The 27,309-nt window shown below is 42.1% G+C and overlaps 1 non-coding gene across 1 annotated transcript; it reads left to right on the forward strand.

The window, feature by feature from the left end:
• Positions 1-24,803: 24,803 nt before the first annotated feature.
• LOC126279729 (U6 spliceosomal RNA) lies at positions 24,804-24,910 on the forward strand. The gene has a single exon (XR_007551193.1). It is a non-coding gene; the product is annotated as a U6 spliceosomal RNA (small nuclear RNA).
• Positions 24,911-27,309: the final 2,399 nt, after the last annotated feature.

Genomic DNA, 27,309 nt, shown 5'->3' on the forward strand with positions numbered 1-27,309 from the left:
TCCAGGGCTGCATCAGCGCATCAGGGATTCCATGCGATGGAGGGTGGATGCATGTATTCTCGCTAACGGAGGACATTTTGAACATTCCCTGTAACAAAGTGTTTGAAGTCGCGCTGGTACGTTCTGTTGCTGTGTGTTTCCATTCCATGATTAATGTGATTTGAAGAGAAGTAATGAAATAGATATCATAACGTATTTCTGGATCACAATTTTCACCATTAAAATTTCGACAATATGCAAAATATGACCACTGTAGATAAGGAAGGTTTTTACAAGGTACTTGGCGGTTTTCTGGAAACTGTTTTAAATCGTTATGCTTTTCTCCCCTCATGAATTTCAGTATTTAAAAAGAAAAAAAAGAATATGAAATTCAAATAATTTGAAAGGCCACTAAAACGCTTCGTTTGAGCCATGTGATGCCTGTGACTTTCCTTGCTAGCAAGCTGCTCCTAATGTGGTGAAGCTTGTTCTTAATGATATTTGGTTTTGGAATTTACTTTTTGGAAAATTGATTACAAATGGTGTGTAATATTACAGTGCACAAATACATCTATAAAAACTCCTAAAAAGTAAGTTTTGAGTGTTCCAAAGAACGAAAACGTTCATAAAATGTGGTCGCTCGTAGTGATCCAAGTAAGATAGTGTGACCTGTGTTTATTCCTGTAACGATCATTTTAATGGAAGTAAACACTCCATATGTACGCTTTGTCGCTTGTAGCGTAACAGGCTAATATAATGTCGCAAGACTGGTCCTCATTCAGAACAAGTTATTTTTTCTGTTCCTTCGCTTACTACTACTGTCTTCAATTATACTTCATTTGTAATACAGTTATGTAAACTAAACTAAACTAAACTCCTTCCGAACTGGCCTTGGGAGGCCCAACGGTACCGACCGACCACCGTGTCATCCTCAGCCGACAGGCGTCATTGGATGCGGATATGGAGGGGCATGTGGTCAGCACACCGCTCTCGCGGTCGTATGTCAGTTTCCGAGATCGGAGCCGCTGCTTCCCAATCAAGTAGCTCCTCAGTTTGCCTCACAAGGGCTGCGTGCACCCTGCTTACCAACAGCGCTCGGCAGACCGAATGGTTATCCATCCAAGTACTAGCAAAGCCCGACAGCGCTTAACTTCGGTGATCTGACGGGAACCGGTGTTACACTGCGGCAAGGCAATACAGTTATGTTTGAGCTTTAAATTTGATATAATTACTTTTTAATATCTGTTTTCATTTATTAGCTTCATTCTACATCTGATCAATTTTAACTGTGTTTCATGCCTGATCTAGCTCTTATTGCGAAGAAACGGAGCCGGCCGTTGTGGCCGAGCGGTTCTAGGCGCTACAGTCTAGAACCGCGCGACCGCTACAGTCGCAGGTTCGAGTCCTGCCTCGGGCATGGATGTTTGTGATGTCCTTACTTAGGTTTAAGAAGTTCTAAGTTCTAGGGAACTGATGACCTCAGAAGTTGTCCCATAGTGCTCAGAGCCATTTGAACCATTTTTTGAAGAAATCGAGAAACTACGACTACGTTATTCCTCCAAAATATGTCGTACAAGACAATAGTTTGCTACTTCGAACTATCTCGATTGAGGCTGTTGTAAGGCTGCACGATTTTGACAAAGAGAAATACTGAAGAGTGCTTGGAACGTATGAGACTAGGGCATTAACGTAAGATGGATGTTGGTTCTGCTTAATGACTTTTAAATTATTGTGTTTCAGCAGTAGGCAAGTATACAGTAGAACAACAGATACCGCAGTTGAACGTTCTGCTGCATCAACTGCATATTTTATAGACATAATTCTCCGGTGGTTAAAATTAATACCTGAAGGAAGAGAAAAGCTGGGGTGCGTAAAGCTGTTGAAAGCAAACAAAATGATGCTCTGCACTTCCCAACGAGTGTTATTACTCTGTCTGAAAATTTGAAAATTGAGAAATAGGTACCGGTACCTGCTTGTGGTAACAACCACAGAAATTAATAGTCAGTATTATCTTCTGAACGAAGAAGTTGCCACTGTGTTTTACTGTACAGATCTTCACACGTTGCCCTAGAAAACCGTCTCAGCATGGTCCGAGAAAATAGTTCAGTTCCAGATGCCCTCAGTTTTGAGACACTTCTGGAACTTATTGCTATGTCACAGTACTTCCGTCCCAATCGCCAGGCAATGCAGTTCTCACGTTTCTTATTTTTGAAACATGTAGGTCTGATTTGACTTTGAAGAAGGGTGAGACCATGAACGCGTCAACTTTTGAAAAGTTTCCACTGTCAGCCTTCACAAAATTTCTTTCCATTGTTATTCAAAAGTTGTAAATGTGTTGCCGGCAGGTTTGGCCGAGCGGTTCTAGGTGCTACGGTCGCAGGTTCGAATCCTGTCTCCGACATGGATGTCTGTGATGTCCTTTAGTTAGCTAGGTTTAAGTAGTTCTAAGTTCTAGGGCACTGATGACCTCAGATGTTAAGTCCTATAGTGCTCAGAGCCATTTGAACCATTTTGTATATGTGTTTCCCATCATTAAACAAATAAAATATATCCAGTAAAAGTAAGGAGAAACGCTAGTACCAGAGGCTGAAACTCCTATTACGAACGTACAGCTTCGTCTTACTCCTAGCCTGTGACGGCACTAGATTTTCACGCCAATAACAGAGCGTTTCCGCCCACGTGACCAAATTTTGAAGTACGAGGAACATTTCATAAATAATGCACAGGTTGGTATTATTACGGATCGTTTGATGCAAAAACAACGAAAATTACTTCAGATGTAGTTTGAGGAAACAGCATATGTTTTTGTTTGTTTACTGTATACAGTTGAAAACTTTAAGCGTCAAAAACCCAACAGAAATTAACAGTGCGTTAAATGAAGTTTGTGGTGCGTCTACAGTGGATTACGTTGCGTTACTCGTTTCCGTGGTGGTAGTATGAGCATTGACGATAATGCATGAGCCGGCCGGTGTGGCCGTTCGGTTCTAGGTGCTTCAGTCTGGAACCGCGTGACCGCTACGGTCGCAGGTTCGAATCCTGTCTCGGGCATGAATGTGTGTGATGTACTTAGGTTAGTTAGGTTTAAGTAGTTCTAAGTTTTAGGGGACTGATGACCTCAGATATTAAGTCCCGTAGTGCTCAGAGCCATTTGAACCATTTGATAATGCAAGATCCGGAAAGTCATTAACGTCAACAGATGAACGAAGTGTGAAACTTGTGGCACATGTTGTTGAAGAACATCGTAGTGCGACTTGTGAGGAACTCTCTGAAGCCACCGGAAATCTTCCAGGATCATTATTTCGAATTCTGACAAATGATCTGAAGAAAATAAATATGTCTGCGACATGGGTCCCACTCTGTTTGACTGCTGAAGAGAAGCTGAAACGCTTGGATATTGCAACCTTCCTCGAACAACGATTCGACCGTGAATGTAAAAGATTCTTGAGTCGATTAGTTGCTACTCATGAATCGTCGATTAGAGACTCTGAACCGGATTTGAAATCACTGACCAATGAGTGAAGAGCTTCTGATTATCCCTGTCCAAAAAATATCGACGCGCTCAATCAAAGCACGAGCAAATGATGGTTATTGTTTATGATCACCAGGGAATTATCATGAGTCCCATGTGGAACAAGTGTCACAGCAGTGTATTATCGTAAATTCACGCAAAATGCTGCTCTGGAAAATGCACAAACCCCGACCTCAGTTGTTCGAGGCTGGGCCATTGTTATCTCGACGACAATGCCCGCCGACATATCGGCAATGTTGTAGCCCAAAAATTGCGCGAATACTGATCGCCGCTACAGCCTGAACCTTAGTCCACCAGACTTGGACTTATTCGCGAAGTTGGAAAAAGTCATATGCGTGGTTGTTGTTGCGGTCTTCCGTCCTGAAACTGGTTTGATGGAGCTCTCCAAGCTACTCTATCCTGTGCAAGCACTTCATCTCCCAGTACCTACTCCAAACTACATCCTTCTGAATCTGCTTACTGTATTCATTTCTTGGTCTCCCTCTACGATTTTTGCCCTCCACGCTGCCCTCCAGTACTAAATTGGTGATCCCTTGATGCCTCTGTACATATCCTACCAACCGATCCCTTCTTCTACTCAAGTTGTGCCACAAACTCCTCTTCTCCCCAATTCTATTCAATACCTCCTCATTAGTTATGTGATCTACCCATCTTATCTTCAGCATTCTTCTGTAGCACCACATTTCTAAAGCTTCTATTCTCTTCTTGTCTAAAGTATTTATCGTCCATGTTTCACTTCCATATGGCTACACTCCATATAAATACTTTCAGAAACGACGGCCTGACACTTAAATAAATACTGGATGTTAACAAATTTCTCTTCTTCAGAAACGCTTTCCTTGCCATTGCCAGTCTACATTTTATATCCTCTCTACTTCGATCATCATCAGTTATTTGCTCCCCAAATAGCAAAACTCCTTTACTACTTTAAGTGTCTCATTTCTTAATTTAATTCCCGCATCATCACCCGACTTATTCGACTACATTACATTATCCTCGTTTTGCTTTTGTTGATCTTCATCTTATACCCTCCTTTCTAGATGCGTGGACATCGTTATATTTTTTGGATGGAATAATTGGTCTACTGAGACGTTGGGATTCAGTCATAGAGAAGCAAGGAGACTATATTGAAGGACTGTAAAGAGGTACTGAAAATAAATGAATAAATGTGTAAGTAAAAAGAAAATAGTGTGCGTTTTTTATGAAGTGTCCCTCGTATAATGATTTCGAAGCTCTAATTAAATAAAAGTAACACTTATTTTGTGAGAATATTGACCAAAAATGCTATATGAACGTCAAAATCGGCCGGCCGATGTGGCCGAGCGGTTCTAGGAGCTTCAGTCTCGAACCGCGCGACCGCTACTGTCGCAGGTTCGAATTCAGCCTCGGGCATGGATGTGTGTGATGTCCTTAGGTTAGTTAGGTTTACGTATTTCTAAGTTCTAGGGGACTGATGACCTCAGATGTTATGTCCCAATGTGATCAGAGCCAGAGCCGTTAAAATTCTACGTCTATATCTACATCTACCTGATTACTCTGCAATTCAGACTTAAGTGCTTGGTAGAGGGTTCATCGAACCATAATCATACTATCTCCCTACCATTCCACTCCCGAACAGCGCGCGGGAAAAACGAACACCTAAACCTATCTGTTCGAGCTCTGATTTCTCTTATTTTGTTTTGATGATCATTTCTAACTATGATAGGTTGGGCTCAACAAAATATTTTCGCATTCGGAAGAGAAAGTTGGTGACTGAAATTTCGTAAGTAGATCTCGCCGCGACGAAAAACGTCTTTGCTTTAATGACTTCCATCCCAACTCGCGTATCCTATCTGCCACACTCTCTCTCCCCTATTACGTGATAATACCAAACGAGCTGCCCTTTTTTGCACCCTTTCGATGTCCTCCGTGAATCCCACTTGGTAAGGATCCCCACCGCGCAGCAATATTCTAACAGAGGACGATCGAGTGTAGTGTAAGCTGTCTCTTTAGTGGACTTGTTGCATCTTCTAAGTGTCCTGGCAATGAAAAGCAACCTTTGGCTCGCCTTCCCCACAATATTATTTATGTGGTCTTTCCAACTGAAGTTGTTCGTAATTTTAACACCCAGGTACTTAGTTGAATTGACAGCCTTGAGAATTGTACTATTTATCGAGTAATCGAATTCCAACAGATTTCTTTTGGAACTCATGTGGATCACCTCACACTTTTCGTTATTTATCGTCAACTGCCACCTGCCACACCATACAGCAATCTTTTCTAAATCGCTTTGCAACTGATACTGGTCTTCGGATGACCTTACTAGACGGTAAATTACAGAATCATCTGCTAACAACCTAAGAGAACTGCTCAGATTGTCACCCAGGTTATTTATATAGATCAGGAACAGTAGAAGTCCCAGGACGCTTCCCTGGGGGACACCCGATATCACTTCAGTTTTACTCGATGATTTGCCGTCTATTACTACGAACTGCGACCTTCCTGACAGGAAATCACGAATCAAGTCGTGCAACTGAGACGATACCCTATAGGCCCGCAGCTTGATTGGAAGTTGGTTGTGAGGAACGGTGTCAAAGGCTTTCCGGAAATCTAGATGCACGGAATCAACTTGAGATCCGCTGTCGATAGCAGCCATTACTTCGTGCGAATAAAGAGCTAGCTGCGTTGCACAATAACGATGTTTTCTGAAGCCATGCTGATTACGTATCAATAGATCGTTCCCTTCTAGGTGATTCATAATATTTGAATACAGTATATGCTCCAAAACCCTACTGCAAACCGACGTGAATGATATAGGTTCGATGGATTACTCTTACTACCCTTCTTAAACACTGGTGCGAGCTGCGCAATTTTCCAATCTGTAGGTACAGATCTATCGGTGAGCGAGCGGTTGTATTGATCAGAATAACAGCGATCCGAACCGTATTTTTAACGTAGAAAACTAGCCTATTGTGCATCGTTCGTAGTCGTTGTGGTGGGGAGGTGCGCGGGTGATTCCCGATCTGTGGAGCGCCACCGACGTCCGAGGACGGCTCCAGCGGAAGGAGGCTGGAAAGCCAATAGCTGACGTCGGCGGCGTCCGCAGCCATTGTGGTCCACTTTGCGTGGGCATTGTGCGTGGCCAGGATGCGCGCCGCCAATTCTGCCGGCAGGGTGCCGGCCCGGTAATTAGGTAGTGGCCAGTTAGGACACAATGGCGCCCCGCGGACGCGAGCGCCAGGATGCGGCCGCTCCTTCCGCCCGCCATCGCTGCCCACCTCCACCGCACGGCCTCCGCAGAGCTGGCCCACTTCCTTAGCGGCTGCGTGTCCACCACCACCACTACCTGCACCTACACTCACAGGCGTCCGCAGGGGGGTCGGCCCTTCCTGGAGTCCAGGGATATCGACTTTTTCTTTATTACAAAATTCCCATGTGTTTCCACTTAAAGAGGTTGAAAAATCAGCCAGCCAGTTCTAAATAAAGTTTCATTGGAACCCTTGACTGACGTTTCGACAATTTTAAAACTGTCTTCTGCAGAACGCATGAGGAGCATTCGAAAAGCAATGCAACACATTGTCTTCTTGAGCAAAGGTTGGTTTTAAAAATGGTTCAAATGGCTCTGTGCACTATCGGACTTAACACCTGAGGTCATCAGTCCCATAGGACTTAGAACTACTTAAACCTAACTAACCTAAGGACATCACATACATTCATGCCCGAAGCAGGATTCGAACCAGCGACCGTAGCAGTAGCGCGGTTCCGGGCTGAAGCGCCTAGAACCGCTCGGTCACCACGGCCGGCCGATTGGTTTTATTCAGGAATCCAAAACACATTATTACTCACTGTTTTGGCTACGAAACCTAATTTTCCAACATACTCTCCTTTCAGTTCGACAGCCTTACGCCACATTACTGGCAGGGTCTGTTGGCCGTGTAGTACCACTCTACTGGTCAACGTCGCAACCAACATCTTATTTCAGCAATAACCTACCCATCATACACACTACTGGCCATTAAAATTGCTACACCACGTATATGACGTGCTACAGACGCGAAATTTTACCAACAGGAAGAAGATGCTGTGGTATGCCAATGATTAGCTTTTCAGAGCATTCACACAAAGTTGGCGCCGGTGGTGACACCTACAATGTGTTGACATGAGGAGAGATTCCAAACGATTTCTCATACACAAACAGCACTTGACCGGCGTTGCCTGGTGAAACGTTGTTGTGATGCCTCGTGTAAGGAGGAGAAATGCGTACCATCACTTTTCCGACTTTGATAAAGGTCGGATTGTAGCCTATCGCCATTGCGATTTATCGTATGGCGACATTGCTGCTCGCGTTGGCCGAGATCGAATGATTGTTAGCAGAATATGGTGGGTTCAGGAGGGTAATACAGAACCCCGTGCTAGATCCCAACGGCCTCGTATCACTAGCAGTCGACATGACAGGCATCTTATCCGCATGGCTGTAACGGATCGTGCAGCCACGTCTCGATCTCTGAGTCAACAGATGGGGACGTTTGCAAGACAACAACCATCTGCACGAACAGTTCGACGACGTTTGCAGCAGCGTGGACTATCAGCTCGGAGACCACGGCTGCGGTTACCCTTGACGCTGCATCACAGACAGGAGCCCCATCATCATCATCATCATCATTATCTTGAACAGTTTCCAACCCCAGGCTGGGTGTGTTCGGAACATGAGCCTCACCATCTAGTCCTGTTTTCCCATTTTTTTTCTGTGTTCACGCTGGTTCAGTCCTCGCCGTTTTTGCCTGTTTGGAAAAGGCGTCCTTTCATTCAAAGGATGATCATACCGTCTATCAACGACAAATACAACGCGGTTTGTAAGCCCACCGGAAGAATCGTGTAGCTTCAGGAAAATGATTAAGGCAAGACAGAAAGGAAAGAACCTCCACAAAAAAGAAAAAAAAAAACAGAAAGACTGACTTCTTGGAACAGGAGAACAAAAGGAGGAAGGACATAGCGAGGATGGGGAACGAAATCGGCCATACCGTTTCAAAGGAACCACCCCAGCATTCGCCTTAAGCGACTTAGGGAAATCATGGAAAATCTGAATCTGGCAGGCCGGATGGGGATCTGAACCCCCATCATCCCTAATAAGAGAGCCGCTATTGCGCCCTCTCGCTCGATCCGAAGCGATGCGGGAAAGACTTAAAGAAACAGAATTCACCCCAATAGCCATTTCCGCAGCACTGTGGTAACAATTGTAACGGTCATAATGTTGACTGCATATAGACTAAATTTTAATGCTGTCGCAGTTATGAGAGTTTGTTGCCATTACAGTTCTTAAGTCAACTGTATGAAACACGAACGTCTTAAATTTTCGGACGAATGCCTTCAAAAGGAGGTATTTTTCTGAACTGAACATTCTTGCTAGTTGTGCTAAAGCGATGTGCTAAGCACTCATGTGAAAAAATATTGTGTTAAAATGTTTTGCATATTTTACATGCGAACCCGGCAATGCTTCGTAATTGCTAAATATGTATGGGAATCTTCTCTGTATATAGAAGGAGATGCCCTGACTGACTGACTGACTGACACATCATCGCTCAGCCCAAACCGATAAGGATAGAAACTTGAAATTTGGAGAAGGTGTGGAGCTTATATTGAAGGCGTCGTTTGTGAAGTGATTTTTCGAAATTCCAATTCTAGGGGGTGGAATAGGAGATAAAAGATCTTTTTAAAAACGCCGCTAGTAACGCAATTTTCTAGGTAGACCTAAGAAAATTGGTATTTGCTTTCTTGGTCAGAGCCGGCCGCGGTGGTCTCGCGGTTCTAGGCGCGCAGTCCGGAACCGTGCGACTGCTACGGTCGCAGGTTCGAATCCTGCCTCGGGCATGGATGTGTGTGATGTCCTTAGGTTAGTTAGGTTTAAGTAGTTCTAAGTTCTAGGGGACTGATGACCACAGCAGTTAAGTCCCATAGTACTCAGAGCCATTTGAACCATTTTTTTCTTGGTCAGAAATAAAAAAGTACGTGTTCCAGCAGTTTTCGAAATTTAACCCTATGGGGGTGAAACAATGGGTATCAGATTTTTTTTCAAAATATATCGTTCTTGAAGAACTGCTAAAGGATTTTTAAAGTTGCATCTATGAACATTGGTATTTGACTTCTCGGTTACAAATAAAAAAAAAATGTGGTTCACTGTTTTTGTAAACTGAACCCCTGAGGCGGTGAAATATGGGACGATATTTTTTTATGAAAATATTTTATTATGAAAGCATTTTTAAGGCTACATCTTTGAAAATTAGTGTTGGCTTATCGGTTAGAGACGAAAAAAGTATGTGTTTTGGAAATTCAACCCCCAAGGGGGTGAAATAGGTTCAGCCTCATTCACTGACTCATCATTGCCCAGCACAAACCGCTAAAGATAGAAACTTGATGTCTGGAGAGGGTGCGGAACTTATACTGTAGGCATCTTTTAAGAAGGGATTGTCCGAAATTCCACTACTTAAGGGGTGAAACAGGCGATGGAAGGTTTTTCGAAAGTATATCGCTATTATGAGAATTTTTAAGATAGAACTGCGAAAACTCTGTCAGTATTTTTGGAAATTCGACCTCTAAGGGGGTAAAATAGTGGGTGAAAGGTTTTTTGAAAATGAATAATTACTAAAGAGCTACTAAAGGATTTTATTTTTAACGCAACCTCTATGACAATTGGTATTTGACAACTAATCACACCCAAATCTAAATCTAAGGAATTGCAATAGTTTAAAATAAAAACCCCTTTTGCATGCTGCGCATTAAGTTATTTGTTTAATTTGTCTGCAGACACACGAGTTTCGTTTCATTTACAAGGCATCTTAATTAGGTGTCCAGAAATATAACACTATTTTTCGTATGCACATATAATCGTAGGTAATCGTTTTGCACATGTTGGTTATAGATTTAAAACAGTTCATTGAAGTATTTGTAATAAAATGGAAAGGCACTTACGGATCAGAGTGTAATTCAGTATTTGTAACAAAAACAGCATTCTATCATGTAACAACTGTTTGAAAGCTTGCAGTTTTCTTACGGTTTGCCCCATGAGAGAAATCTGTTTCGCTTACAAATAATGAATTGGGCCCTGATCTGTAAGTACCTTTCCATTTTGCTACAAAAATTTTAATATGCTGTTTTAAATCAATAACCTGTATGTTCAAACGATAACATATTTATGCAATCGAAAAATCGTGTAATACTTCCGGACATCCATTGAAGAGGCCTCGTAAATAAGGCGAAAAGCGCTTGGGTGCACACAAGTTATATAAAAAAATTGAGTGTGCAGTATGCAAAAGGCGCTTTTCTTCAAAATACTGCAATTTATATACAGCTGCTGCGAAAATATCCACCACAAGAAACTTGTTGAATCAAGGGACACTGTGGTAACAACAAGTGTACATGTCAACGTCCAAAGGACGCGTTAGTTGATAGATGTAGTTGGAAATAAATAATGTCATAAGACATGTTGACGGAGATGAAAACTTGACTGTCTTGGAGGATTGGAATGCGAGTGCGCTAAAAGAAATGGAAGAGGGGATTGTGGACAACTATGAACTTGGAAGAATTAGGAAAGGCAGACTAATTAAAGCTTACTCGAGACACAAATTAATTGTTGCAGACACACTTTTCCAGCATCCTGGAAGATCCCAGGAGACTTAAGGAGACAGCAAGACGACTTCACTTTAGTGAGGATGTCAAACACCTTTCAGCCGTCAATTTTCAACCTTATTTTATTTGGCAACCAGTTTCAGCGTTGCATTAAGCCATCTTCAGGCCCCTAATCGACATGTAGGAATAATCTACCTAGCTTGTGATCAAAACAGGGGCCAGCAATATTGGTATCATTAAATACGTGCCACTTTGAATCTGCTGGTGATGTTTGAAGTGGTCACTGTGTCAAGTATCTACTGATAGCAGTATTGCTGCCCCTGTTTTGATCACAAGCGAGGTAAATTATTCCTACACGTCGGTTAGGGACCAGAAGATGGCCTCATAAGACGCTGAAACTGGTTGCCAAATAAAATAAGGTTGAAAATTGACGGCTGAAAAGTGTTTAATTTAACATCCTCTATCGAACAGCCGAGTCCCGCAACCATCGCTAAAAAGATGGACACACAGAACACTTTAATGAAGTCGCGTTTCAGAAACGAAGTTCAAACCTACGGAAACTGTCCATCTGCAGATAAGGTCCTCTTACAAGTTCCCTCGGGTTCAAATATCTGACGATGAAGAGCGTAAAAATGGGAAATACAGAATTTAAAAACTAAGGGACTGACAAGGGATTATCCGTAGGGAACAGATAACCTCACTATAAATTTCCAAGACTGCGGAGTAAAAGAAGAGGGGGAACAAATCAAATGCAGTATACACACTATCTCATCAAAAATATCCGGCTATACGGACACTCTGATGTAATCGGAATGAAGTCGGGAACAGTGTCCACATGCTATATCTTGTGGTATCAAAGGTGTGCGCGACAAACTTTGCATGCACTTTTCAATTCTTCAAAACATTCGGTCAGTGCCTTGAACACTTGATTTATAGATGTTCTGCTCGTTGCTGCATTGCAATTTGTGACAAACAACGTTGATACACTATGGTCTGACGGCGCATACTTAATACTGGCTGCTCACAGCTGACTGGTCTGACGCGCGTCTACTGTTCACAGTTTTTATTAAAGCTGCCACCGTAGTTACCACTCCGAACGTCACTTGTGTTTCAGCAATGAAATCGGCTTCGGAACTCTTTGGATGGATGTTGTATATTGGCTTAAACATGTTGTTGTTGTTGTTGTGGTCTTCAGTCCTGAGACTTACTTGATGCAGCTCTCCATGCTACTCTATCCTGTGCAAGCTTCTTCATCTCCCAGTACCTACTGCAACCTACATCCTTCTGAATCTGCTTAGTGTATTCATCTCTTGGTCTGCCTCTACCTGTACAAGCTTCTTCATCTCCCAGTACCTACTGCAACCTACATCCTTCTGAATCTGCTTAGTGTATTCATCTATTGGTCTGCCTCTACGATTTTACCCGCCACGCTGCCCTCCAATACTAAACTGGTGATCCCTTGATGCCTCAGTACATGTCCTACCAACCGATCCCTTCCTCTAGTCAAGTTGTGCCACAAGCTCCTCTTCTCTCCAATTCTATACAATACCTCCTAATTAGTTATGTGATCTACCCATCTAATCTTCAACATTTTTCTGTAGCACCACATTTCGAAAGCTTCTATTCTCTTCTTGTCTAAACTATTTATCGCCCACGTTTCACTTCCATATATGGCTACACTCCATACAAATACTTTCAGAAACGACTTCCTGACACTTAAATCTATACTAGATGTTAAATTTCTCTTCTTCAGAAACGCTTTTCTTGCCATTGCCAGCCTACATTTTATATCCTCTCTACTTCGATCATCATCAGTTATTTTGCTCCCCAAATAGCAAAACTCCTCTACTGCTTTAAGTGTCTCATTTCCTAATCTAATTCCCTCAGCATCACCCGACTTATTTTGACTACATTACATTATCCTCGTTTTCCTTTTGTTGATGTTCATCTTATATCGTCCTTTCAAGACACTATCCATTCCGTTCAACTGCTGTTCCAAGTCCTTTGCTGTGTCTGACAGAATTACAATGTCATCGGCACCTCAAAGTTTTTATTTCTTCTCCATGGATTTTAATACCTACTCCGAATTTTTCTTTTCTTTCCTTCACTGCTTGCTCAATATGCAGATTGAATAACATCGGGGAGAGACTACAACCCTGTCTCACTCACTTCCCAACCACTGCTTCCCTTTCATGTCCCTCGGCTCTTATAACTGCCATCTGGTTTCTTTCGCTCCCTGTATTTTAGCCCTGCCACCTTCAGAATTTGAAAGAGAGTATTCCAGTCAACATTGTCAAAAGCTTTCTCTAAGTCTACAAACGCTAGAAACGTAGGTTTGCCCTTCCTTCATCTAGCTTCTAAGATAATTCGTAGGGTTAGTATTGCCTCACGTGTTCCAACATTTCTACGGAATCCAAACTGATCTTCCCCGAGGTCGGCTTCTATCAGTTTTTCCATTCGTCTGTCAAGAATTCGCGTTAGTATTTTGCAGCTGTGGCTTATTAAACTGATAGTTCGGTAATTTTCACATCTGTCAACACCTGTTTTCTTTGGGATTGGAATTATTATATTCTTCTTGAAGCCTGAGGGTATTTCGCCTGTCTCATACATCTTGCTCACCAGAATGTAGAGTTTTGTCAGGACTGGGTTTTGTCAGTAGTTCCAATGGAACGTTGTCTACTCCGGGGGCCTTGTTTCGACTCAGGTCTTTCAGTGCTCTGTCAAACTCTTCACGCAGTATCGTATCTCCCATTTCATCTTTATCTACATCCTCTTCCATTTCCATAATATTGTCCTCAAGTACACCGCCCTTGTATAGACCCTCTATTTACTCCTTCCACCTTTCTACTTTCCCTTCTTTGCTTAGAACTGGGTTTCCATCTGAGCTCTTGATGTTCGTACAAGTGGTTCTCTTATCTCCAAAGGTCTCTTTAATTTTTCTGTAGGCAGTATCTATCTTACCCCTAGTGAGATAAGCTCTCATTTTTGAGAATTTTGTATTCCTTTTTGCCTGCTTCATTTACTGCATTTTTATATTTTTTTCTTTTATCAATTAAATTCAATATTTCTTCTGTTACCCAAGGGTTTCTACTAGCCCTCGTATTTTTACCTACTTGATACTCTGCTGCCTTCACTACTTCATCCCTCAAAGCTACCCATTCTTCTTCTACTGTATTTCTTTCCCCCATTCCTGTCAATTGTTCCCTTATGCTCTCCCTGAAACTCTGTACGACCTCTGGTTCTTTCAGTTTATCCAGGTCCCATATCCTTAAACTCCCACCTTTTTGCAATTTCTTCAGTTTTAATCTACAGGTCATAACCAATAGATTGTGGTCAGAGTCCACATCTGCCCCTGGAAGTATCTTACAATTTAAACCTGGTCCCTAAATCTCTGGCTTACCATTATATAACCTGTCAGTATCTCCAGGTTTAAAAATGGTTCAAATTGCTCTGAGCACTATGGGACTTAACATCTTAGGTCATCAGTCCCCTAGAACGTAGAACTACTTAAACCTAACTAACCTAAGGACATCACACACATCCATGCCTGAGGCAGGATTCGAACCTGCGACCGTAGCAGTCGCGCGGCTCCGGACTGAGTGCCTAGAACCGCGAGACCACCGCTGCCGGTGGTATCTCCAGGCTTCTTCCATGTATACAGCCTTCTTTTATGATTCTTGAACCAAGTGTTAGCTATGATTAAATTGTGCTCTGTGCAAAATTCTACCAGGGGTCTTCCTCTTTCATTTCTTAGCCCTAATCCATATTCACCTACTACGTTTCCTTCTCTCCCTTTTCCTACTACCGAATTCCAGTCTCCAATGACTATTACGTTTCCGTCACACTTCACAATCTGAATAATTTCTTTTATTTCGTGATACATTTCTTCATTTTCTTCGTCATCTGCAGAGCTAGTTGGCATATAAATTTGTACTACTGTAGTAGGTGTGGACTTTGTGTCTATCTTGGCCACAATAATGCGTTCACTATGCTGTTTGTAGTAGCTTACTCGCATTCCTATTTTCCTATTCATTATTAAACCTACTCCTGCATTACCCCTATTTGATTTTGTGTTTATAACCCTGTAGTCACCTGACCAGAAGTCTTGTTCCTTCTGCCACCGAACTTCTCTAATTCCCACTATATCTAACTTTAATCTATCCATTTCCCTTTTTAAATTTTCTAACCTACCTGTCCGATTAAGGGATCTGACATTCCGCACTCCGATCCGTAGAACGCCAGTTTTCTTTCTCCTGATAACGACATCCTCTTGAGTAGTCCCCGGCCGGAGATCCGAATGGGGGACTATTTTACCTCCGGAATATTTTACCCAAGAGGACGCCATCATCATTTAATCATACAGTAAAGCTGCATGCCCTCGTGAAAAATTACGGCCGTAGTTTCCCCTTGCTTTCAGCCGTTCGCAGTACCAGCACAGCAAGGCCGTTTTGGTTATTGTTACAAGGCCAGATCAGTCAATCATCCAGACTGTTGCGCTTGCAACTACTGAAAAGGCTGCTGCCCCTCTTCAGGAACCACACGTTTGTCTGGCCTCTCAACAGATACCCCTCCGTTATGGTTGCACCTACGGTACGGCTAGCAAGCAAGCCTCCCCACCAACGGCATGGTCCATGGTTCATGGGGGGAGGGGCTTACACATACCGTTCCATAAACCTCTCTTATGTGTTCAAAGCTCGGTATTTATACATTCTCCACAAAGTACGGTGAAATCGAGGGAGTCGCGTACAGCAAGTATCTAGATGAGATTATTGAACCTCCTGAAAAAAATGTCCAAAGAAAAAATTCATGACTTTTACACGAAACTTGTCTCCATAAACACAAAAATCGCGCACTACAACGTAGTTACCGAACCAGGAGACCTGAATGTCGGTGAAACTGGAAATAAGAATGACGCAGAATTATGAGATATACTCTAGAACGGAAGATGGTTACAGACTACAATAACAGAAAAAGTACAAGAAGTAGCCAACGTATTGGCAAGTGTCCAAAAAAAATATATTGTTATTTCGTGGCGTTTCCACGGACTTGCAGCAACAAAACCTACAAAACTGCAACAGGCACACAACGGCAAAACTATACCCTGCATTCGGTTAAAAAACCTGGAAAGAACCTATTAAATTCCTCGAAAGTTTTATATAAAACTCGTACAGACCAGAGACTGACAGATGAGGACTACAGAAAGAGATTGAACCTGAGAAGAAAACGGAAGCAAAACGTTTTGAAGAAAGAAATAAGATTCATGGCGATATAACTGAAAGTTGGTTGGAAGGTGATATATTTGAATCATAAATCTATGCGTGAGCTAATCGAGGCCAATCGCATCTAATAAATTAATATGCGGGGTTATTCTTCACTACCTCCGAGGTTTCAAAACACGACCGCCAGAGAACTACAAGACTACAAAAAAGTAACACATACCAGTGGATAAAGCAGCTCTCCAAGTTTCTAACTCAATATGTGCACCGTTTGTGAAGCGGTAAGCGTCACTGCGATAGTCGAACTGTTGCCAGACACGTCCCAAGACGTCAAGCACGATATTAGCGGCCGCAAAAATTTATCCTTTCTTGCAACTCTTCCAAATTAAGTGGCATTGTAGGCAGGAACACATGATCTTTGACAAAGCTCCCTCATAAAGAAAATCACGTGGAGTTAAGTCAGGTGATCTTGGAGGTCGCTGCAGAAGAGGAGGGACGTGAAAGAAATCACTTAGATAAGTTAAAATATGGAACTGCCAAGCAATGGGTAGTGTCACATCTAACCAAAAGATAAACTGAAGTGTTATGGGACTGACGGTATACTCAATCAATGCATAATGTCATGTCTAATCAAAAGAAGGCAGAATGTTGTACTTAGTAATTGAACTAATGTAGTCCAGAGTCATTATTCTGACGAGCGAGAAATCACTCCATCTGAGATCCGCTGTTGTTCGTCATATATGTAAATGATCCCCATATAATGTACAACTAGAACAAGTAGTTCTTTTTGAAGAAATGGTAAACAGTGTTAAAAAGTATCATAGACTGGCTTACTGTGAATGGTCTCACCCTCAATTTAAAAAATGGTAAGGAAATAATAGAGTGGAAATTTCAAAATTCTTAAGAATACATACTGATGAGAATTTAAACTGGAAAATCGCAAAGGCATATTTTGGAACTTCTGAAATAACTTATTTCAGCTACATCTGCATTTAGAATCACTGCAGATATTCATGAGAAAATTCTGGGTAACACAACTTTGAGAAGGAAAGTCTTCATTGTTCAAATAAGTGCTGTGAGAGTAATAGGTGGTGGTCGTCCACTATGCTCTTGTAGACATCTGTTTAATAAGCTGGTTACTCTGACTACTGCCGCACTGCATATTTACTTCCTCATGAAATTTGTTGTGAATAATCCACTACAGTTCAAAAGGAACAATGATGTACGTAACTCCAGTCCCAGAAGGGAAAATGACAATCATTACTCCACAAAGTCATCAGCACAAAAATTTTTGAACGTACCTAGCGATATAAAATGTGTGACAGACAGCACACACTCCACGTTCTCTCCTGGTGGTCCTGGACAGCCTGCTTTCTTCGCACCACACAAGCATCCAGTCTCACGGGATGTGTTGTACCAACCACAGACTGTTTTCTCCGTCGAAGCTTTGATCTGAACTGCTGAACTCTCACAACTGACGCATCTATAGCGAAATCAGTGGGCACGAAACACGCACATTTTTCACCCCTAGTGGTACCCTCCGCAAGTATGTCATGTCGCTTATTGAGAATCTAAACTTGGAGAGAGAATCTACCCACTGATATGTGTAATTTTCAGTATGTCTTGTAGTCTTGGCACAGTAATCTTCTGAAACCTCGGAGTTATTTATGAATAAACCTATATTCAAATAAATATATACCATATTTGAGGAACAAATCAATATGTGTCAAGTAAGTCATGCTACACACATACAATCAGGTACATATTATACATACTTAGGCCATCATATTTTAATCTGAGATGTGTTGTCGCAGAAATAAAAAGTAATAGCTCCATTTTCTTCATTTTGAGAAAAATTTTCATGAAGTAACGGAAATTCATGAAATAGTGATGCTTTTAAGTATATTTATGATCTGTCTGAGCCACAATGTTTACTGAGGTCTGCATGAAGGGATCTATGGGCCAATTCTTAGTCAGCATACCACTGTACCAGATGGTAGGGAATGAAGGGTACGAAAAATAAACTTTCACCTGATGACCTAATTATTGTGAAAGTTTCATGACAGAAATATTAGGCTCTCTAGAATCCCTCCTTCCCCATATCTCGAGGTGTATGTGTGTGCGTCTGAAATCTCCTCCCAAAGCTCTGAATCCATTTCAGCGAAATTTGGCACAGAAACATCAGGCCTCAAGAATATCAGTACTGTGGGATTTATAACCTGCTAGCTCCAATAGGCGTGGAGATACGGGCAAAGGCGTGTTCGTCCCAACTTTCTGGGGTATAGGCCACTCTGCACAACAGACATATTGTGTGGGAACTGTACCGGCCTGCCAAATCAATCTGCTTTTCAGGGTGCATGTCCGGAGCAAGAAATTGTTTTTCTCGACGCCAGAATATAGGCTGCCCTACATGACAGCTGTGTTGCATTGAAGTAGTAACAGTTTCTGTTATCAACCTGCTCTCCGCAGTGTCCTATACATCAGGTACAAATGGACGACTATCAAGCCCCTGGTGTGTAGCCTACCCAGCATGACAGGTGTGTTTCGGGATTAGTGCTGGTCTGCTTTACTGAACCATGTTGCAAGGGATACGTTAAAGAGGAGGGGCTGGACAGAGGAGGAAATGGGAAGAGAGAGGGGAAGAGGGGTAGATAGATGAAGCATGTGGTAGGTATGGAGAGGTATTGAGCAGGTGGGAAAGGAAGAGGGGGAGTAAGAGATGGAAAGACAGAGGGAGGGAGGACATGGTCAGAGGGAGAATAGAAGGATACAATTAAAGAGATGGGGTAGAGGAAATCGACTAAGAGAGAGGGAGGCAGATTGAAGGGACAAAGTGAGTGGGGAGCTGGAGGAGGTAGGCAGACAGAAGAGGGAAGGTGATATGGATAGGCAGAGGGAGGGAAAGTTGGACAAGGAGAGGGTGAGGAGGAGTTGTATTCAGTGTATGTGTCGAACACAAAGCGGGTGAAGCAGTGGGGAAAAGGCTAGTATTTTTCGGTTTGGAACGCTAAAGAGACAAATCAAAAGTAGATCCAGCCATCTGATTACGACCAAGGTTTTTGGGGAGATTTTCTAGTTCATAAGGCATTTGCCGGAACTGATAGTCCGCTCCAGAAAATTCTCAACAGCAATCCACTGCGCCAGTTTTAGGCCAATGCAATCTGGCTGGTAAGATCTGAGCTCTCAAAATATCCGCTTTGTCCATTAAGACATAGAATGAACATTAAGAACGTTATGTTTCGCTGTAAGACACTATGACCCATATACAGCCTCTAGAACTGTGTAATACGGAATAAAGGGGAGCAATGAGACTGGGGCAAATGGGAAATAACACGGGATTACCGAGAACAAGGCACCCCTTGCCACCTCAAGGAAAGAAAACAAGAATAAGCACTAAACTAGAATGCAGAGGAGGCTTTTTTATCAAATTCATAGAGGGAAAGAGAAGGGGAGGGAGTACTTGGCCCCATCCTGTCCCCACAGGAATCTAAAGTATGGAGGTTTTATTCATTTATTGAGTAGATAATCATCAATTTAATGGGATATAATAAGTTTTTCCTGTGACCCATAGAATGTAGTTTTTATGACTTGACATATCTGGAACATGAACAACTCGTTCATGTCAAAGATGAAAATTTTAAAGTTTTGGCTACCTGAACCCTCCCCCGCCCATCCCCATGGAAAAAATTTCTGGAGACTCCCCTATGACATTAGTATTGGTCGACATAAGCAGGTCAAGTGCAGGTGCTGCTAACCACTACAGAACTTCGAAATGCCGGTTGAAATTCCTCAATAAATTACTTGTATTTGGCGGGATTGATGACGGCGACAGATTGCGTCTAATGTTGCCACAGAATTAGATATCGTTGGTATGTCGGGCTCTCAATGAACTTGTCAATGTAATTACTTGATGTGAAGAACCAGGGGCACACATTGCCGCTAGGGATCGTGTACATACGCCACTAACTGATATAAATTACTTACGTCAGAAATGAAACAGAGCATTTAGCGATCACGCCAATTGTCTCACGCTCATTGGCAGCAACCTTTACCTATTCAGTACTGATGAGACGAGACGCAATGAAAATATGGGCGCACTGCACTGGGAATGGGGATACTAACTCATAGCCAGAGAAACGATAAATGTAATATTTTCAGCAGATAGCAAACAATTTCAAATGCATGTCATTCCGTTAGCGGCTAAACTTTTCAAGACGCTTTTGATTTAAAAGATAAATTAGTTTTTGACAAAATATAGCTTAATGCATGAAATCCATCTCTAATGCTTAAAAAGTCATATATAAATGTATTATGTCTTACAATACGTGCATGGAAACGAGCCGTGGTGATATAATCGACTGGTCGAAAATTATCTATAGTGCACTTGGCGCAGAAATCTCGTGGGAGGATGTACAACGTGTAGTATTCGATTCGCCTGCATTTACAAGATTTATAAAATTCAGTCTTCTACAGCACGAAATACTTCACACAAGCAGTGATAATTAGTTTGGAAGACTATCGTGAATATTTATTTCCACTGTGTTTGTTTTACGATCTACTACACAAAGTTATTCAGACGTACATGCATGTTTGAAGGAACAGCCATTACTACGATTTACATACAACTGGGTGAAATAGAGGAAATGTATTCAAGATTGTGAATACGATTAGACTTCAGCTGCACAATTTATTGGCGACATATGAAAAATTGTGCCAGACCGGGACCCGAACCCGGATTTCCCGCTTTTCGCCAGCAGTCTCCATAGCCACTTCGGCTATTCGAGCTCACCTACCAGACCGACCTAAGCCCCCATTTGTCACTGTGTGTCCACCTCCTGCACTCTCACAGCTCCTGTGATCTACGCACAGGTAGAGATGTGTTTACTATCGCGACCTGTCTAACTATGTAATACTATTTTGGAGACACACAACACGGACAGTGTAAAATAGTGTTAGATGCCTAGACAGACCGCGGTAATGATATAAAGTCTCTCCCTGTGCAGCAATTGCAGCAACTGTGAGTGCAGGAAATGGTTACATAATGACATATGAAGGGTTTGGGTCGCTCCGAGAGACGAGCACGGATAGCTGAAGTGGTGAAGGTGATCACTCGGGGTAAAGCAGAAAATCCGGTTTCGACTCCCGGTCCGGTGCAAATTTTCATATGTCGTTATTAAACTGAGTAGCTGACATCTCATCGTATTCGCAATCGCGAATACATATCTTCTATCGCGAATATAGCTACAGTGTCCAAAATCTTGGTGGGACTAGTGGAGTGAAATAAGTAATTCTGAATACGAAAAATCAGGAGTAAGTCAATTACACAGAACAGAGAATTACAGCACGTCATTAAGATAGCGTCAAAGAATACTCAAAACATAGTCATAGAGGTCTATTACACTCGGGGCAGTATAATTTGCCGCACACATCTGCACATAAGAAATACATCTTTCATATATCCCCAACAAACCTCCATTTCACTAAACACCTGATAATTTATATTGTGTGGCCACAGAAAGGTGCCATCGATTTGACGCCTGTGTTTTGGTTGTCAGGTATCGGCAGAACTCGGAACTTCGATGATGGCTTACCTTCTGACTGCTATCACTGCGCTACTGTATTTCACAGTTTCTTATTTGCTGACTAGGGATGGACACATTCGTGTCGCTCGCCAATCGTATTGCCCCAAACTGATCCTTAGCAACGACAATGGCCATTGCAAAGACCCCAGTAATATTGAGAAATGCGCCACGCACTGACATATTGTTTACTTTAAGGGGCCCCACGCACGAGCAACGGATCACAGCAATCGGTCGCGAGGTCGCACAGTCTGCCTGCAGATCGCTCGATTGTGGGCAGATCGCTAATCGCAGCGATCGGTAACTGATCGCTTGGAATCCCACCGCAGCGTAATGTTGACTCACATGTGGTGCATACAGCTGTGACTCGTGTCCTTACGTATTAACCTTGGCTATGTACTTTTCTTTCATTTCGCTAGACTTGCGCTGAGTAAGAGCAATACGTTTGAATTCAGGGAGGACGAAATATTCTGAAAAGTGAAATTTGTAATGGTTCTTAGTTTACGTGACCATTACGGCACTTCAACCCCAGTTCTCGATACCAGTAATATCGTACTACTTTTCTGCGAATTAACAGACATATTTTTGTGACAATATTCACATTTGGTTTTATTAATGTGTAGGTACTCCGATGTATCGATATATTACAGTGATATGGTTCTTGTGTATATTCATTTCTGTGAGACTGTCATTATCGCTGACTTACTTGTAAGTGTTTTGGCGCGAATGCACACAGAGCAGTCTTTGTTTCACTTTGCAGAAGTTAAGTTGTTATTTCGCTTTGTAAAAGAACAGTCAAGTCTTGTGTTTGGTTAAAGTGGAAATTAAATGTATGAAGATTGATACAAAACTGTTTTCCTGATGATGTGACAATTGAGAAGAATTATAAGTGAATTTACGAGAAGTTTAATGAAAATGTGGATCGTGAACACTAAGTAAAAATTATTTCTACCATACCATTGTTCTGATCTGGGATTATTTGAGTATTAAAAATTTCCTGAAAAACGCATTTGTTAGGTCTTCAAATATTGCTAAAATACAGATCTGGACCTTCTAGCAGTTAAAGTGGAATCACCATAGAATCAACAAGATGAGCCATAACAACTTCGACGAAATCTACGTGGGAATGCATTCAAGATAAGTGGCAAAATTAATGACTTTTTTTACAGAGACTTCATTATTTCCATTCTAACGATACCATCCACAGTCAATAACTTTGTTGTTGCCCGATAAAGTGAACATATGCTGCGTGAGCAACATTATTAATCTGATTTCTAAGCTACTTTGCAAGTGGTGGTATTGTTAGAAGTTGAGGCAGGAGTTGCTACTTATACTAAGAAGGAGTCCAATTACATGGGGTCGACAAAAATATGGACCCACCAAAAATACAACATTACCTTGCGTAATACGGTGTAGAAAACCAACTGGCATTCAAAACAGCTTCCATTCGTCTCGGAATGGATAAATACAGGTCATGTATGGTTGTCAAGACAATATTCCTGCAAAACGGTGGGCAAGTTTAAGTAACGATGATGGCGGTGGATAGCGATCGTGCACCCTTCTCTAAAGCAGACAACAAAGGCTCAATATACTGAGATCTGATGACTGTAGTTGCTATGGGAGATGCGAAAATTCATCTTCGCACTCACAAAACCAGTACTAGCCGACATGCTCTGTGTGAATGGGCGTCGTGTCGTCTTGGATCATAACGTCACCACTGGAGAACAGACACTGTACCATAGGATAGACCTGATCATCCGAAATAGTCCCATAATCATTATCAGTAACGCGATCTTACGGAGTAACCAGGGGGCCCATGGAATATCACGATGTGGCCGCACAAATCATCTCTGTGCTGCCGCCATCTTTCACTCTTTGGACGTAAACGTGGCGAGAAGTTGCAAACAGTGTTGAACAAAGGCTCATCTGAACAAACGACTGTCTCCATAGTACAGATTTTATGACTTCAGCACCACTATTTCGTATTACGGGCATGTACATCACTGAAGAACGGCTTCGGAATTCCAGCTCTCCTTGCAGTTATCTGCTTATGGAGCTCCCTTCGTGTTGTTTCTCGACTGTGACTTTCAGTTTTGCAGTAACTTCTGCAGCTGTCGTCCTCTTATTTTTTGTCACAATCCTCGTCAACGACAGTGCGTTATGAAGACTCAATACATACTTTCATTCGTGTTGTGTGTCCGCCTCCGTAGCAGCCGGCACGGTAGCTCAGCGTGTTCGGTCAGAGGGTTACGTGCCCTCTGTAATAAAAAAACTGAGTTAATCAATCATCAACGAACTTAAATGGATGTCTTATGACGTCCGGCCCGAGTAGACGCAACGAACAAAAGCGAACAAAATGAGATTAAAAAAAAAATAGCGTAGCGGTAGGATTACCGCTTACCACGCCGGGGGCTCGGGTTCGATTCCCGGCAGGAGACTGGGTGTTGTGTGACCTTCATCATCATTTTCATCATCATTGACTCGCCGATGTGGTGTCACCTAAAAAGGACTTGCAATACGGCGGCCTCCCGGCTAACAATGCCATACGATCATTTCCATTTCATTCGCGTTGTGACATCATGCTCTTCCGCTTTCATGGTGCGCAGTATAAATCTTCGACACGGTGCCTGTTGAAACACCAAACATTTGAAATACCTTCGTTATGGAAGCCCCACCATAGGAGGACCAACAGAGTACCAGGTTCGATTTCTATTAATTCCAACATAATGCACTCACAACTCCACAGGACATTGCTTTGACCACGAACTGACACTTGTAACGTATCGAGGACATTGCACAGGTGGCGTTCGTATTCAGACACAACAGCACAACCTGTAGGCTCGACTGTTATCCGCAGTTGTGTTTCAAGCAAGCATTTATCACTGTGTTGCCATATTTGTACTCGCTTCGGCGGTGCGTACACTAAAATTGGAACGATACAGAGAATATTAGCATGGCCCCTGCGCAAGGATGACACGCAAAATCGTGAAGCTTTCCACATTTTTTTAAAGTGGCAGTTGACCATAAGTAACGAAAAGCGTGAGGTCATCCACGTGAGTGCTAAAGGAACTCGTTAAACTTCGGTTACACGGTAAATCAGTCTAATCTAAAAGCCGTAAATTCAACTAAATACCTAGGTATTACAATTACGAACAACTTAAATTGGAAAGAACACATAGAAAATGTTGTAGAGAAGGCTAACCAAAGGCTGTGTTTTATTGGCAGGACACTTAGAAAATGTAACAGACCTACTAAGAAGACTGCCCACACTACGTTGTCCGTCCTCTTTTAGAATACTGCTGCGCGGCGTGGAATCCTTACCAGGTAGGACTGACGGAGTACATCGAAAAAGTTCAAAGAAAGGCAGCACCTTTTGTATTATCGCGAAATATGGGAGAGCGTGTCACAGAGATGATACAGGATTTCGGTTGGAAATCGTTAAAAGAAAGGCGTTTTTCGTTGCGACGGAACCTTCTCACGAAATTCCAATCACAAACTTTCTCCTCTAAATGCGAAAATATTTTGTTGCCACCGATCTACATAGTGCTGAACAATCATCACGATAAAATAAGGGAAATCAGAGGTCTTACGGAAACATATAGGTGTTCATTCTTTCCGCGCGCTATACGAGATTGCAAGAATTGAGAACTGTGAAGGTGGTTCGATGAACCCTCACTTAAATGTGATTTGCGGAGTATCCATGTAGATGTAGATTCTTGTTGAAAAAAACTGATACCCTCAGATTTTGTATTTCCAAGCTCGTGCTGTCCAAGTAGAAACTCATGGAAGGTCAGAGCTGTAGCCACGGCATATACAGCTCCAGCTAGTGATTTTGTGTTATTTACGAAACTGTTAGATGCATTAGTAAATTTTCTTTAACTTCAAAGCACAATGAGATAATATTAAGTGGAATTTTAATTTAATTTTATAGGGTTTACCTGCTCTCACCTGTTCTTAAATTCTTGTCATTTCTTATATTATTTATTACTCGAATAGAACTTACAACAATATTTTTTTTTAAACTAGCACTGCTCCAATTGGTAACATTTCTACTGACATATCGAGATTACGGAAAGAGTATGTAAGTACCTGCAGTTAACGTAAGAAACCAATAAATGAATCTAGAATCAAGAAAAGTGATACAAAACAAGAATTTTGAATTAAAGCTGTTAAACATAGCGAGAGTTGCGAGAATGAGCGATCACCTCAACACACCATAAAGACAGTATCGAAACTGCCGGCCGGAGTGGCCGAGCGGTTCTAGGCGGTACAGTCTGGAACCGCGTGACCGCCACGGTCGCAGGCTCCAATCCTGTCTCTGGCATGGATGTGTGTGATGTCCTTAGGTTAGATAGGTTTAAGTAGTTCTAAGTTCTAGGGGACTGGTGACCACAGCAGTTAAGTCCCATAGTGCTCAGGGCCAAGTAACAAAACTGTCCAGTAATAACAACAGGCCGTAACTAGGCTGGTGCCAGCAGGGTGATATCCAGGAATCTCCAAAGACAAGAGACCCATGATGCACGGAGGAAAGAAAGGAAAACTTACAATGGTAACGAAAAACGGAAAAAATAGTAAAACCCGTAAGTTATGTGAAATCTTTCGCTACAATAATGAAAAATAATGAAATCCTCGCGTTAAATAGACGCGTATCATTTCCTTTGTTTTCGCCGTGGCTCGGTGATAAAGTCTCACACAACGGATTCTAATGTCTGTGGATCGATCTCCGGGCAGTCCCAAGATTTTTGTCTGTTTGCTATCACTTTTATAGCCACTAGAATTTTTTTTTTTGAAATTTGCAAAAGTGCCAGGTACCAACGCAATTCGCAATTTACACTAAACTGCGGACACCAAATCAGATCAAAGGTTGGAGAAATGCAACAGCGTACTATCACCAACATGATGATGGATAGAAAAGCAGTGCTCTTATCAAACCATCCTTCCGCTGGAAGACAGCTTTACCTTTACGTTTTTACCCAGGTCACTGATTTGTTTGCACTAGCACTCGAACATCAGAAAAATGAATCCTTAGGGGGAAAGGGTCTACATGTGAGTAAATGTTATGACCATAGTTATGTCGGAGAATGCGTTTTGAGTGCTGTATACAATTGTGTCCAAAAAATTATCAATTTGCATCTTAAATTTTGTCTTTAAAGATGCTGTAGTGACTAATAAGAAACGGCGTTGTAACTCTGTAGTTCGAAACAGTTCAGAACATCCACACAGTTTTTGTACACACCATGGTATGAGGGGAGAATTTTTAAAAAAAATCTGTGAGTAGTAACAGGATAACGATTTGGGCTCGTAGATGCGCCGCCGTTTATGCATTTACGGCGTGACTAGCTTACCGCCCACTGCTTCTCTCGCGTAGACTGTATGGTCGGCAAAGTTTTATTTTATTTTGTTT

The sequence above is a fragment of the Schistocerca gregaria genome, chromosome 6 (assembly GCF_023897955.1).
Source record: "Schistocerca gregaria isolate iqSchGreg1 chromosome 6, iqSchGreg1.2, whole genome shotgun sequence".
NCBI classification, from domain to species: Eukaryota; Metazoa; Arthropoda; class Insecta; order Orthoptera; family Acrididae; genus Schistocerca; species Schistocerca gregaria.